Genomic DNA, 14,731 nt, shown 5'->3' with positions numbered 1-14,731 from the left:
CTGTATGTATTATTGTAGGGTCTACCTTACAATATAAAGCCACTTGAGGCGTGTGTTGTCATGATTTGGCGCTGTATAAATACAATTGAATTGAATTTGTTACAGTGTTGACATACTGCTTGGTTCACTGCAGGGCCCTTACAGAGAGACATAATCATCACAACAACCTGTCACTAAAGAAGCCTGTGAAGTGGTTGAAAGCTCTAGAAATAGAAAGTGAGCAGCATCAAAGTTGGAAGGCAATGCGAAAGAGTAACAGAACAGAGCAAGAATCCAATTATTATGATCACTGGAGGTCAAAATGAATGGCACATGATTATCAGTCTTACATAACTAAAAGGCTGGCCCTTCACCTCCAAGATCTGACCTCTTGACTTTAGAGGAAGGCCGGAAGGAAGGAAGAAATATCTGCTAACATGATGGTAGATTTCACAAAGTGTAACAAATTCTAACCAAACATGAAGGCACATAATCGATATAATTTAAGTCAAATCACTATTCTGTTTTGTTCTGATCTGAGTAACTGAGTCAGGGCTACTTGTATATCTAACTGAGACTTTGTGACACTGTGACACTGGATGACCGGCCCATCCAGTGTCACATTTCCCTGCTTGCAGGATCATCGAGTCACAGTTTTCAGACTGTCATCCAGAGGGTCACTCTAACCAGAACCTGCAGCGGGGGAGGAACTAGTTCATGTGATGCTATGCTGAGTTTATCAAAGCTGCCAAACAAAGCACAGTTCAAGGCTGTTCCCACACTGCAACTGATTCACACACTGTTTTGAAGCTGACTGGCGGTCACCTGTGGACATTAAAGGCTCCGGTTGCCTTGGTAACTCTCTAATGTTTTTACTACCAGGTCACATGTCAATCAGCTATACTCTCAGTGGTAGTCGCTTCAGTTGCTCAGCTGGAAGTTGAGGAAACTTTATGTTGCATCCTGCTCACTTCATGTTACCAGCAGTCACCTGAAGTCGCTAAACATCTTTCACTTTGTACAGTCTCTGGTCATGACATCACTGAAATTCACTTCCAGTATGGATGCATACCAGTCAAAGTCCAGACCTAAATCAAACTGAGATGCTTTGGCATGAACAGGCCCTTCTTCCTCAAAAACCCTCCAATATGACTGAATTAAATATATGTGCAAAGAAGAGTGGGCCAAAATTCCTCCACGGTGATGTGAAAGACTCATTGCCAGTTATCGCAAATGCTGCCAAGGATAGCACAACCACTTATTAGGTTTAAGGGATTTAAAATATTGTGATGATAAAGAAAATTCTTGCTTGTTCCTTGTATTACCCTCTTGTTACAAACTCTTCGTGAACATCTACAAATCAGATGTAATGGGTAATTATGCATATTACCTACAGTAGCAGTCAAGAGTTTCGACACACACTTAGAGCAGAGCAGTTAAATACAGGCAGTATGTATAATTACCTGTATGGCATCCAGTTACCTTGGATTCCCATGAGAATGCAAATCCATAATGACAGGGCTTAAGCTAAGTGTTTATTGTCAAACCAATCATTGTCCTATAAGAAACTACTAGGCTGTTTTAGGTAACAACAGCAAAACAAGACTGGCAGAAGTTAAATAACCTCACCTTACATATAACACCTTTTCAGTCTTACCTTGGACTGGCCGATATGACCTCATGAATATACCCACAGACATAGCTGGGACCTTTCTGTGTGGAGTTTGCACGTTCTCCCTGTGTTTACGTGGTTTCTCTCCGGCTACTCCGGCTTCCTCCCACAGTCCAAAGACATGCAGTTAGTGGGGATAGGTTAACTGATGATTCTAAATCACCCATAGATGTGCTGGGTCTTCACTACCCTTAGATTGGGTCTGCAGTCTCATCATTGATGAGGCTGCAGACCCTTTTTGGATTTCTTTATTTTACTGTTGTTAAAAGTCTAATATTCAAAGCCAGCATCAGCAGTAATAATGAATCCATCAATATTGCAACATCACTGTGTGCAGTTTACCCCAAGGTATTAAAGACATGACCTCACCAATAACTAGTAACTAACAAAATATTACTAACTAAAGACAGGTAGCATGGTAACAATTAAAAAAAAAACATCTAATGGTAGCATGAGTGTCCCAGGTTTGATCAATGACCATTACCAGAACCAATAAAACTTTTTTTCAGGCTTTAGGGAAGTGATTTTTCTGTCCACACTCAAACACACTGTGACAACTGCCCATCTTCTAAGGCCCATTACCCCAAATGATGGGTTAACAGGGACTATTTTCACAAAAATCCCTGGAAGTAAACCATGCATACAGATGAAAGCATCCGCTTCAAAGACTTTCATACATGTGCCGTGTTATCTGTGTGACCTGAACTTATTCCTTCACTCACTGCTCTTAACACACTACCCTCTCTGTGAATGTTGTTTTTCCTGTACCAATGGCTTTTAAAATAGAAAGCCAGTCATTGGTTAATCTCTCTCTCACACACACATTGAATACATGTAAAAAAAAATGAAGCCCTAAATCAACCTGTTATCATTTTTTTTATTTCTTCCAGGAAATACCAATTAAGAGGAAGCTATGATCATGTAGCAGTTTTTATGAAGTAAATGAATAAGGGGCACATTGTCGGGTCCAGTTATGAATAGAGCAATTATATGAATTTGAATCATTAAACTAAGGAAGAATAAGAGTACTGATAAGAGTTAATACAGATAAGCATTACCAGTACTGCTACTATTCACTCCTTGTGACATTCATCCCTACCCGTGAAATGTGTTCTACCTTAGCCTGTGCTTTGAGTTGCTGGATGATCTATGGCCAAACAACTCAGCCTCTAGGTGTTTTCACAACAGCTGATGCTGACGCACAAATTTGTGCTCCCACTTGGGAGTAGGACCAATACTCAGCAGAACCATGCAGGATCAGTGCAATGAACCTTAATCCCTTTTCAAGTGGTTTTGGCATGCAAAGCTTTTGGATTTTTATCACCATAACCGACCTGCATGATTTGCGGATGAGTCCCTAGTCATACTGGTCACAAGCATTAGTGATGAGTGCTACAGTCCAATACAACCTCAATTTTTCAGATTATTCTTTGTTTTAAATAGATTATGGTTTAAATATTGCCAGAGGGCAAAATAAAAGTAGACTCATCTAGTCAAACTGCAAATCACTAACTTTCCAGCAGAGATGGAAGGAGGCGGAATTACAAATCTAATAATAAAGACAGACTGGTTGTCTTATTGTGCAAAAAGGAAACTAAAACCTTGATGTTCAGAGAATTCCATACACGATGACTGATTGTCATTTTGGCTTTCACATTAATATAAAAGTACTAGTTTTTGTTTCAGCTCCGTTGGAACCATAGACAGCATATATACCAAAGCCAGTGGGGGCACTTGTCTATCTTTACATGCCGAAAACAAAAAACACAAGCACAAAAAAAAACATGGCGACGAGAGTAACTGCCCTGCCTCGTTGATAAGAAAAGCAGTCAGGCATAAAAGTACTTTGTGTTGGAAGTGGATGACCAGGACATGCTAACTGACACGAGGCAGTATGCAAACAATCCTACTGTGTTTTTTGGACAAAGGAATGAAATGCTTCTAATTTAGCAAAGCACCTGAAAGATCAGCATTCAGATCTGTTCAAACAATTCAAGGTGAACGAGTTTCAGTTCATATTACCAACATCCAAAGTATTATCTGTCTTATGTTATCCTCAAATATACATTACCATTTTGTTTGAGACAGCTGTGAAACCATCTATGTCTTCTCAACAGAATATATCATTAACATTTTAAATAAATGATGTAAGTAATTTCAAATCACTTTTTAATGAAAGAGTTTAAGTAGATGGGATACTGGTTTTGTTTTGTTATCAGATTAGGTATCGAGAATCTTGTAATTCTGCTGGTATTGGCAAAGACTGCTAACATTCAGGTATTGTGGCATGCCTATAATGCAGTGCTATGAGCAACTGTGGGGAAGAAGAACTCTGACAGCAGGAGACCTCCAACAGAATCAGGCTCAGAGTGGGGGCAGCATATCTGCTACACCCGGCTCAGGGGTGAGGAGAAAGTGTGGCTGCAGGTTAGCTTGTTGGGTGTGTATTTGTGGCACTCTGTTTGGGACATGTCACGTATTCTTGTTTTGTTTTTTTAAATTTAAGAGTTCCCCTACAACCTACGACAGCCTCCCCTACAAACACAGACTGGTGACGATGTGACAAGATGTCCCAGCACGTTACAGAAAAACATAAATATGATGCTTTTTACTGACAGAACTATGATATTTTATCAGCATTGGGGTGATGTTATTATGTTATGCTATAAAGTGTTGCAATTTTTTCAAACATAAATGTAAAATATTCACAAATTAGTTTTGTAACGTTGCTGCAACCAGACCCTGGGCTGCGATTTTTACATTAGCACTACTGGGACTAAAAGGTAAAGCAGACATTAGAGATCAGCACTGAACATTACTTCTGTGTGGCCCTAACCACATTTTGTTTGTATGGATCCAGTGTAGTATTATAAATCTTGAGTATGTGATACTTCCATAACATCAATGATTACATGGGCTGTCAAACATTACAAAGCTGCTTCTTGATCCAAAAAAGGGAAGAGAGAAGGACTGAACACTCCAGATTTGACTTATGAGGCGCTTCACTTGCAACTTTGCAACTTGCAAGTTATCAGGTTAATTGAAATCTCCATGAGTCCTGTAAAGTTCTGCTTAAAATCACAGAGGCGGTTAGCATTAGGTAAGCAAAATAACAGAAATAGTGCCATATAAAAAGCACTTTACAGAGATGCGTGAGGCTTAACATTTTAATGTAAATTACTTGAATTACTTCTATATTTACTTTAGAGCCCTTTAGAGCCATATTGTTATAATATTACTTCATTGTATGCTTTTAGTTAGCATGTTGTTGTTAAATTTAAAATATAAGTAAGGTTTATAAGATGTAAGCAGGTTATGACTATTTGTTAATGCTAATGATAAAGCAAAACCCCTGACAGACAAGTCTGGTGACTAGCTTGATTTACAGCACACTTGACTTTCCATTCTGTATTCTCACTGCAGAGACTTACAGGTTAAGAGTCGAGACTTGCTTGCTTGTGATTTTCACATGTGACTTTCTGCCAACTTTAGTTACCCCTCTTATTCTTAAACTGACTTGTCTTACACTCTCTTGTGTTTATGCTCCTTCTCTCACCTAAAGAGTAATTTAGTGAGCTCCATAATAAGGATTCATTACTCATGAGATGACACAACTCCTGAACTGCAGCAAGATGGCAAAAATGCACATACAAATTAGACATTTTTAGGCAGTATATGACTCGACAATGATGCTTTAATGGCACTGCAGATGCAATAAGATTCAGGGGAAAAACTGGACAGCCTCATCATTAGTTAGTGTATGAATGCATGTGAAGACTTCATACCAGCAGTGGCAGTGGTACCCATAACAGCTACTAGTAGCAGCTGTTATGTTCTTCATTGGTAGCCCCTGGCAAGTAAAAGAACCATATTTGTAGTTAATTGGTGCCCACTGCTAGCTCTTAGTTTATTAACTTGTGGTTGTCAGCTGTTTGTTCTGAACTAGTTAGCTGGAAGCTATCATGTCACTCCTGGCACGCCGCTAGCGCCAGTATGAAGCTGTAATAACTGTTACCTGTTTGCTAGCTAGTTAGCTGTTGTATCTGTCAGGTGTGAGCTTGTGTATTTTAGCTAGCCTTAGCACTAACTACACAGTTTCCAAGTTAGCCTATACGTTAACTGTACGGCAGAAGTCAGGACAACGTTATAGCAAAAGCACAAAATGTCACATCTTAGCTCTACAGCAAAATAAGATCAAATAAATGTCTACGCATAATGTTCTTGGACGGTCACGCACACACGCACGCGCCTCAATCTCTCGCTCGCGCTCTCCCTCTCCCGCTTTCTCTCTCTCTGATAAAACCCCACGGTACCGTGGATGTCGGCGGCTCCTCTTGGAATGTGTATTAGCGCAGAGGTCGCTTCCTCCCGGCTTTGGTTTCCGCCGAGGCACGGTGTGTCCCTCCGTGGAGCTCCTTTGCGCTTCTAATTCACACGAAAACGCGTAGTTTAACAAGCGGGACGCGTCTCACCTCCTACCGCTTCACCTCCTCCATATTTACCGTCTGCCTCTCTCCCTCTCTCTTTCTCTCTCGCTCTTTCTCCCACCACCAACAACAACATTATTGACGTCCTCCTCTTGCCACGTGACCAGTCTGCTGGGGCTAAAAATAGACTCAATAGAAACCAATGGAGGCAGACAGACAAGGCAGAGGTAGACAGACAGACGTAAAGTTTGGCTTGTTTGCCTGCTTCACCTTACTTTGTCATATATTCTTCGTTAGTACAGGAAACTGGACAGCGTCTTACTTTCGAGCAACAGATAACACAGGAAAGACTTTCTAAGAGTATTCCCTTTAGTTGCGCAATTCATGAGCAATAAATGAGCTGGCTGCCAGGTTTATGAACTTGTGAAGAGTGCTAAGATTCTTATCATCTATCAGGTTTTTTTTTTTTTTTGCTTTATTCATGAGCAAACTCTCTACTCACACTGCAGGACCTTTTTTTGTTATTTTTTTAGAGCTCCAGTATGGCGATTACACTAAGTTAACCATTTGATTCCACAGACGTCGCTTTAAAATCCAGACATGTTTGAAAACGTTCTATAAAAGGTTAATACAGAACTCTTAGTGATTTGATAGTATTGTCACATCCAGGAGACCAGGATTCAAGTAGAAACTTGGAATACATTGCCAAGTGTCCCTGTCATAAGATGTGTCCAATCTGTTGCAGGGCTAACTGAGAGGCAGACAACCCCAAGTCTTACAGTCACAGGGAGAACATGGAAACACCACACAGAAAGGTTTCGGCTGAATTCAAAACAGGACCTCCTTACTGTGAGGTAAGGCCACTGCACCACTTTGCCATCCAGTGCTCTTTGATCTGTTTTTTTTTTTCAGCTTCTTGTTTTTTTTGTTTGTTTATTTGTTTTTTACCACATCATACAACACTAATTATACATATAATGATACTCAATGCACTGTGTTTGCAACAGCATATATAATTTACAACATCAATATGTTGTAAATTATAGATTCACAGTTTATAGCTGTTTTACACTGACTGCCCACTGTTAGTTACACCATGCTAATACCAGGTTAGACTCTTTTTGCCTTCAGAACTACCTTAAGTCTTTGTGGCATACATTAAACAAGGTTCTGGAAACATTCCTGTGAGGTCTGGGTCAATATTGATATGATAGCATCAAACAGTTGCTGCAGATGACATCCATGATATGCCACCATTAATTTCTCAGCTCGTCATTTAATTTGTTACAGACTTTATAAACACAGCAAAATTAAGAAACAAAGTGCATTTCCAACAGAGCTGTTAACAAAAAAAAAGTGTTTTGGTAAAAATTATTATGAATGGCATAATCTTTGTCTTGTCCTATTGTGTGCGTCAGTGTGTGTGTGAGTATAAATGTTAGGCAAAGTGCTTGTGTGAATGGGAAAATAAGACTTGTAGTAAGAAAATGCTTTGAGTGCTCAAATTAAGAAAAAGCGTTTATATATGTATATACACTAGGACATACATCCAGAGCATACATCCAATAAGGGTCCTCAGGCTACGCCCATGCTATCAAAGCCTACATCGAAATCTGAGCGAGAGACATATAGCTGAAGCCATAATGGCTCAGATGTGTCCCAGGTTTGGGCCAGGTGATAAAGAACCAGGATACACTAATGAGAAGTGGGCTACTGGAACAATTAAAGCATAAGTGGACAAGGGATGGGAATAGTCAACTTTTGGAATCCTACTATACATGTAATCCCAACAAAAGTGGTTACTTGAAGAGGATGTGGGATCTTTGAACTCTTTGACACCCAACATCTAGACTAACATTGAAACACTAAGTGTAGCTCAGTGTTCCAATCGGAAGAAGCAATAGCTATCATAACTAAAGATTGATGAGGTTCAATACAAATGCAAGGAGGAACCAGGATGATGATATATCGCCTTATATATATATATATATATATATATATATACATATATATCATCCCCACCCTCTACATTGGGTACCAAGCTCCAAGAACAACTGGGTGTGTTGAAGGTATCGAATTCAAGAGCAGCTGACCTGAAAAAGAAAATTGTGGCTAAGCTGGAAACCTGGCCCTTGTGGTTGACTACAAAGACTACAGAAAGTACCCTCTGAAAGTCTACTAGAAGATATGAATGCAGCATTGCAATCTCTACTGCGATCATCACTGAAACCAACCAGATGATCGACACCATGTCAACAGTGACTCCTGAGATGTTTGACTACAACATGAACAAGGACAAGGAGCAGTACTCTCCTTGAAAAGGGAGACTAGAGGCCAAACGCAAGGTTAGTACAGAGGGAAGTTAGCCAACTATCAGAACTGAAGAAAGGCATGCTTAAGAAATACAACAAGCTGGCCATACCTGAGACCTTAGAAACTGCCAAGCAAAGACTCACAGTCTTGGCTAACCACCCGAAAAAGTATACCAGAGAAATAGTAGCTGGATAAAAAAAAAAACAGATGTCCTCCACTGAACCATCCAAAGTATACTCTCAGTGGCAGGGAAACAATATAAGAACAACGCCACTAAGCCTGGAGACTGAGCAATACTGTAAGGATATATGGGAGAGAGGACGCAACACATCAATACTCAGTTGCTAGTGGATCTAAGAACAGACCACAGCAACCTCCCTGAACAGGATCCAGTAACTAGTGGCTTACATCCAAGAACTGTCTTGAGTCTCAAGTATGAAGAGTTGGATACCACCAGGCCCTGACATGATTCACACCTATTGGCGAAAGTATAACTACAAGTACCGTGGAATCCCACAGGCAAATAGGAACCATGAAAAGGCCACTAGGAAAGCAAAGCAGCAACCACTAAATACCTGCGGAGAATAAAGCAAGTCCTGAGGAGTCAGCTGAATGGGAAGCATAAGATCCGTGCAATCAACACCTATGCCATGCCAGTCTTTAGATACCTTGCTGAGGTTATAAGCTGGCCAAAGAAGAAGATAGAAACCACTGACATCAAGACTGGAAAGCTCCTTGCAATGCATGGAGAGTTTCAGCCCAAGTTCACCACCCTGATACTGTACTTTAAATGGAAGGAAGGAGCCCAAGTTCCAGTGAGTGTCAGAACTATGATCCAGGATGAAACAACAAAGATCCATCCAATAATGTCCTTAGTGAATACCTCAGGATGCAGAAATAAGAGAAAGAAAAGGAGCAAAAAGAGGAACTATCATGGAAGAACAAGCTCTTGCAGAGCCTACTATTTGCAGGTAGAAGCAGTGGCTGATATTGAAAAATGGCTACCAACACCAATGGCTGAAAAAACTGTACTGAAACATACCACAAAGGCTCTAATCATGGCAATACAGTAACAAGCTCTAAGGACAAGATCGATAGAGGATGGGACCTACACCAAGCCAGATTCCAGGTGTAGCGTGTGCAAATCCGGCACATTACAGAAGGGTGCAAGATGCTAGCAGGCAGGGTATACATGGGATACCATAACCAAGTGGCTAGCATAGTATACAGGAACATCTGTGCCAAGGATGGCCTGGAAGTCACCAGGTCAAAGTGGGATACGGCCCCTATATTGGTTGAGAATGACCAAGCTAAGATCCTTTGGGTCTTCCAGATACAGAAGAACAAATGGTGACAGCTAACCAACCTGACATCATAGTGGCGGACAAGCAGAGGAAGCAAGCCTTAGTGATAGATGTAACTGTACTAAGTGATAGCAAAATATGTGAAAAGAACCACAAGAAGCACGAGAAATAGCAGGGACTGAGAGAGGAGCTAGAGAAAATGTGGAGGGTGAAGACAGCAGTGGTCCCCATGGTAATCTGAGCACTCAGGGCATTGACCCCCAAAACTGGGTGAGTGGCTCCAGCAGATCCCAGGAAGGACATCTGAGATCTCTGTCTAGAAGAGCGTAGACTTTAGGCCTGTCCATAAGTAGTGTTGTGGCATTGACACATTTGGCTGCCAATAGAAATGGGTCACTGCTGTTTAGTGATGGTGTGACTGCTGATAAGTAACAGGGTAGATTCTGAAGCAAATAAAGCTATACTCTGTGCTGAGATTTAGTAAAATGCAGAAAATTTGACAGTACTTCAAATGAACTGCAAAAGTGACTCAAAACACTGTAATGGAATGTTCTCAAATGGGAAATTAAGGAACCTGAACTCATCTGAGCATTATAGTACTTACTGTAGACTAATCTGATGGCAGAAAACCCATAAGTTAGCAATAACTGAAGGCAACTGTAGTGAAGGCCTACCAAATTATTTTAGGGAGCAAGCGTAGCATTTTGTGATGTCCATGTTCTGCTGAGTTCAGACAATCATTCACTGAAAAGGATACGTTGTTACAGTAAGACACAATAGTTCTTTTTCTCATTATTATTATAACTACCATCATTGAGGACAACACTTCAATCATGTCAGTCATGTCAAGTGTGCGGAGGTAAATGAAAATGTTGCCATTTTTTAGGCATTTCTGAATCTCACTGTAGCCCACTAAACATATGGTGGCATGGATAGGATGTAGTAATGCATGATAATGGACACCAAATTTCTAATATTAGGCCAATCAGAGTCAAAGTCCCGCATATCAGTAATGCAGGAGCACCAGTTCAAATTTGTCAAAATCTGATTTTAAAAAAAGCAATTAGTCTGATGTAAACAGGTGAAAACAACTGTCAGATTTAACCGGAGAGCTCAGAAGAAACACAGCAGAATCTCACTTTCATTCACAGTAAACAAAAAGAGAGGAGAGGAGGAATCATAGCTGAGGCTATAAATATATTCTCTCTTTGCACAATGTGAAAATGCTAAATAGATACATGCGGAGGAGGTGGATGGAATAAAAAAATGGAGACTGGGAAAAAAAATGAGGGAGGAAAGAAGGTTTGGAGAGAGATGGGGTAGAAAGGACAAAAAAGGAAAGAAGGTGGGAAATGGAGGAGAGGGTTGAAAAGGAGGGCATGAGGAGGAGTGGAGAAACAATGTGCATTAAGACAAAAAGAGGAGAAAGGATGGGTTGCAATGAAAGGTCGGAGAAAATGGAGAGACAGAAATAGAGAAGTAAAGAGCTATTCTGGTAATGATGTTGTTGCCATGGAGATGCTGTCCTCGCTCAGGCTACTCCACAGGTGCCTCGTGGGTATTTTTAAGGAACTGTTCTGATTGGGGGGGTTTGTGGAAGAGAAGGCTATTGATTGGCTGGTATACATGGATGTCAAAGGTCATGTCATTGCTTCCCATTACTCTCCACATATTTTCTTATCCCCTCCTTCTTTGTTCTCCCTCTGACGAGTCATGAAATGAATTTAAATAAAGCTAAAATGAATGAGCTGCATCAGTGAAAGTAAAATGTGTATCACACCTACACACTGTTATGTAGTAAATTAACAGTGCGTAGAGAGCTTAATGGAATGGGTTTCCATGACCAAGCAGCCTCATCCAAGAGCTTGCCACCACTGGACTCTAGAGCATTGGAGATTTGTTCTCTGGAGTGACAAATCACACTTCTTTGTCTGGCAATCCAATGGACAAGCCTAGATTCAGTGGTTGCCAGGAGAACAGTACTTACCTGACTGCACTGTGCCAAGTGTAAAGTTTGGTGGAGAGGAGATTATGGTGTGGGGTTGTTTCTCGGGAGTTGGGCTTGGCCCCTTAATTCCAGTTAAAGGAACTCTTTATACGTGAGCACCCCAGAACATTTTGGACAATTTCATGTCCCAACTTTGTTGGAACCTTTAATGAGCAAGTTTGGTGTAGAAGAACTTGACTGGCCAGCACAGTGTCCGCTACCCAATAGAACACCTTTGAGATGATTTAGAGCGGAAACTGAGCCAGGCCTTCTCATCCACCATCAGTGTGTAACCTCAATTTCTGGAAGAAGAAAACGCCCATGAACATTCTTCTAAACCTTGTGGAAAGCCTTCCCAGAAGAGTTGAAGCTGTTATAGCTGCAAATGGTGGGCCAACATCATATTCAATACAATGGATTAAGAATGGGATGTCACTCAAATTCATATGCATGTGAAGGCAGATGAGCAAATACTTTTGGCAATATAGAGTACAAGAATTATTTATCAGGGTTGGGGTCACAGGGGCAGCAGTCTAAGTGGAGATCCCTCTCACCCGACCAGCTCCTCCAGCTCTTAATGGAGGACACTGAGGTGGAGGACTGAGCCAGTCAATCGGCGTAACATCTTCAGCGGGTCCTAGGTCAAGCCTTCAGCCTTCTCTCAGTTGGGCATGCCTGAAAAACCTCACCTAGGAGGTGTGAAGGAGGCATACTAGTTGCCTGAATGACCTTAACTGGATGTATTCTGAGCCCCTCCCACATTGCCAAGCTCCTCATTCCATCTCTAAGGCAGGGCCTTAGATCCTTAGATCAATACCTGGCTGCTTCAGTCCACACTTCAGAAAGCACTTTGGCATAGAAAAAAATGCTTGTATGAATGGGTGAATGAGGCATTTTGTATAAATCACTTTTAGTGCTCAGATAGAGTAAAAAGCATTGCGTATTTACATTTACTCATTCAATATTGTTACTGAAAGGGTAAAAGTAGTATTGGGTTAAACGTTTGTCTGTCTGTTTGTTTGTTTGTTTACTTTGGACCCTAATACAGTCATTTATGAGAACAGAAGCCCCACCCACATACTATTCAAACTTTCTGTTTACTGGGGGTAACCAATCAGAAGAAAGCTAGCCAAAGGCAAAAGTAAACGAAATAGCTTGTTCAGACAGTGGATAAATTGAGGGAGTGCACCAGGGCCTGCTAAGTTTCACTAGACCAAAATGCAGTAGAGGACAACAGGTAAAAGGTAAAGGGTTTATTTACAACAAACAGAGAACAAGTTTGACAGAGATATCCAGGTGAGTGTTGCAAAGTTCAGGGGCAGGCGTAATAACCAAAAATACACAGCAGAGATCTGAAACGTGGGAGAAATCTGCAGCAGAGAAGAAGAGATACAATGTAAGTCTTTGTCAAGAACCAGAATTACTAAATACAGCTGAGAGCTTGAATAAGGATTATTTTGAAACTCTGAATCATTAAACATAATCCAGTAGAGTCCATGAGTAAATATCCAAAGCTTTAAATGAGTAGAATGCTCCAGTGGCATTAATATTCTCATTTAGACAAGAAAGCAACTAAAAGTATTTAACATAGTTTAATAAAATGAGAAAGTGAGCTTTACGTGCAAGTGTTTCTTTAATTGTGACATCATACAGCACCAGTGGGTGGAAGTACAATCTTAGAGTAATAGAAATGTGACAGGTTCAAACCCACAGCCGTAGGAAAAAAAGAAAAAATCTATTCATACTGAAGGAGGGCCAAAGAGACTTTATTATTAGAGTGAAAGAAGAGGGGGAGAACTGGGCACATGGGTGTCATTAAAAGTTAGAAGACATTAAAAGATGAAAAGAAAGGAAGGGGATGGGGGCTGTTGAGGACAGATTAATAAACAGCATGTCAATATGTGGCATGCACACACACACACACACACACACACTTACGCAAAAGGAGAAGTGGTGAGTCAGCCTCCTGTGAGTCACAGGAGAAATCAGAAATGTCAGACTGAAAAAGAGAGCACACACACACACACACACACACACACACACACACACACACACACACACACACACGGCTGTAGCCACCCATTTCTGACATTAATGAAGATATCTCTTTCCTTCTTCTAAAAAAAGGTGACAGCGTAAGGCTTTAGACACACACATCCTGTGTTACAGTGCAGCTGGACATTTGGATAATATTGAGTATACGCAGACATTAGACCTGCATCTCGTCGTGGAGGATGCATACTTCCCTGGAATTTTCTGTCATCTATTGTTGTCCCCTAACAACTCCCCAGACCCCCAAGATCAACATCATCAAGGATTTGGCTGCTGCTCATTAAACACCCGATCACAAGGTGAATTATCTGAGACAGCAGCACCCTCAAGAGGAGAAGAAGGCAGAGTGCAGGGATGTTACTGTGATTGCAATAACGCAGTACTTTTACTACATTTTAGGAGTAGCCACTGTATTTTTAAGTGCACTTCAATTGAAAGCTTTTGTTTCCCCCCCCCTTTTTTCCACTTATCCAGTTCCACTAGAAATGAGTGCATCTGAAAATGTGAAATTTACAGTGGAGCCTGTAATTGTGATTTAAAGGCCAAACAGCCACAAGCTCCCAGAATGCATTGCTATTTACAGAATATTACTGTACTTTAAAAAAATACAGTAAAATCATGCTGTGATTTTTGCAGGAAATCATTAGAACATATAATGTTTTTTTTAGTCTGAGTACAAAGTCAGCCAGCTACTATTTATGGAGTTCAGGAGTGCTGGTGGTGACTAATCCTAAGGATATATTGGCCTGACCTTCTTGTCTTCAGTCAGCCTCGGTAACACTGATGAGATAAAGATGACTACTAAAAATCAAAGCTATGCTTTTTTTTTCATGAGTACAAATGTACTTCAGCACCTCCACAGGTTGACACTTTTCCCAACTAACCAAATTAAAAATCTTTTGAGTTTCTGTGACGTGTTGACTAAACTGATTTTTTATTGAGTGAGCTGTGTGTGTCTCTTCTCCATTAAAGTTATAGTATTCTGAACTGATGTCAG

At 40.7% G+C, this 14,731-nt stretch overlaps 1 protein-coding gene and 1 long non-coding RNA gene across 2 annotated transcripts in view; one reads left to right on the top strand and one right to left on the bottom strand.

The window, feature by feature from the left end:
• Positions 1–6,247, bottom strand: part of hdac5 (histone deacetylase 5) — a 60,736-nt gene extending 54,489 nt beyond the window's left edge. The window contains exon 1 of the mRNA XM_005468590.3: positions 5,965–6,247. The gene's annotated coding sequence lies outside the window, so the exon portion shown is untranslated. The remainder of the gene's footprint in view (positions 1–5,964) is intronic.
• Positions 6,248–6,285: 38 nt separating this feature from the next.
• LOC112846743 (uncharacterized) lies at positions 6,286–14,693 on the top strand. The gene is made up of 3 exons (XR_003219865.1): positions 6,286–6,702; positions 6,824–6,932; positions 13,810–14,693. It is a non-coding gene; the product is annotated as an uncharacterized LOC112846743 (long non-coding RNA).
• The last annotated feature ends 38 nt before the right edge of the window (positions 14,694–14,731 follow it).

The sequence above is a fragment of the Oreochromis niloticus genome, linkage group LG4 (assembly GCF_001858045.2).
Source record: "Oreochromis niloticus isolate F11D_XX linkage group LG4, O_niloticus_UMD_NMBU, whole genome shotgun sequence".
NCBI classification, from domain to species: Eukaryota; Metazoa; Chordata; class Actinopteri; order Cichliformes; family Cichlidae; genus Oreochromis; species Oreochromis niloticus.
This window is presented reverse-complemented; position numbering and strand designations above follow the sequence as displayed.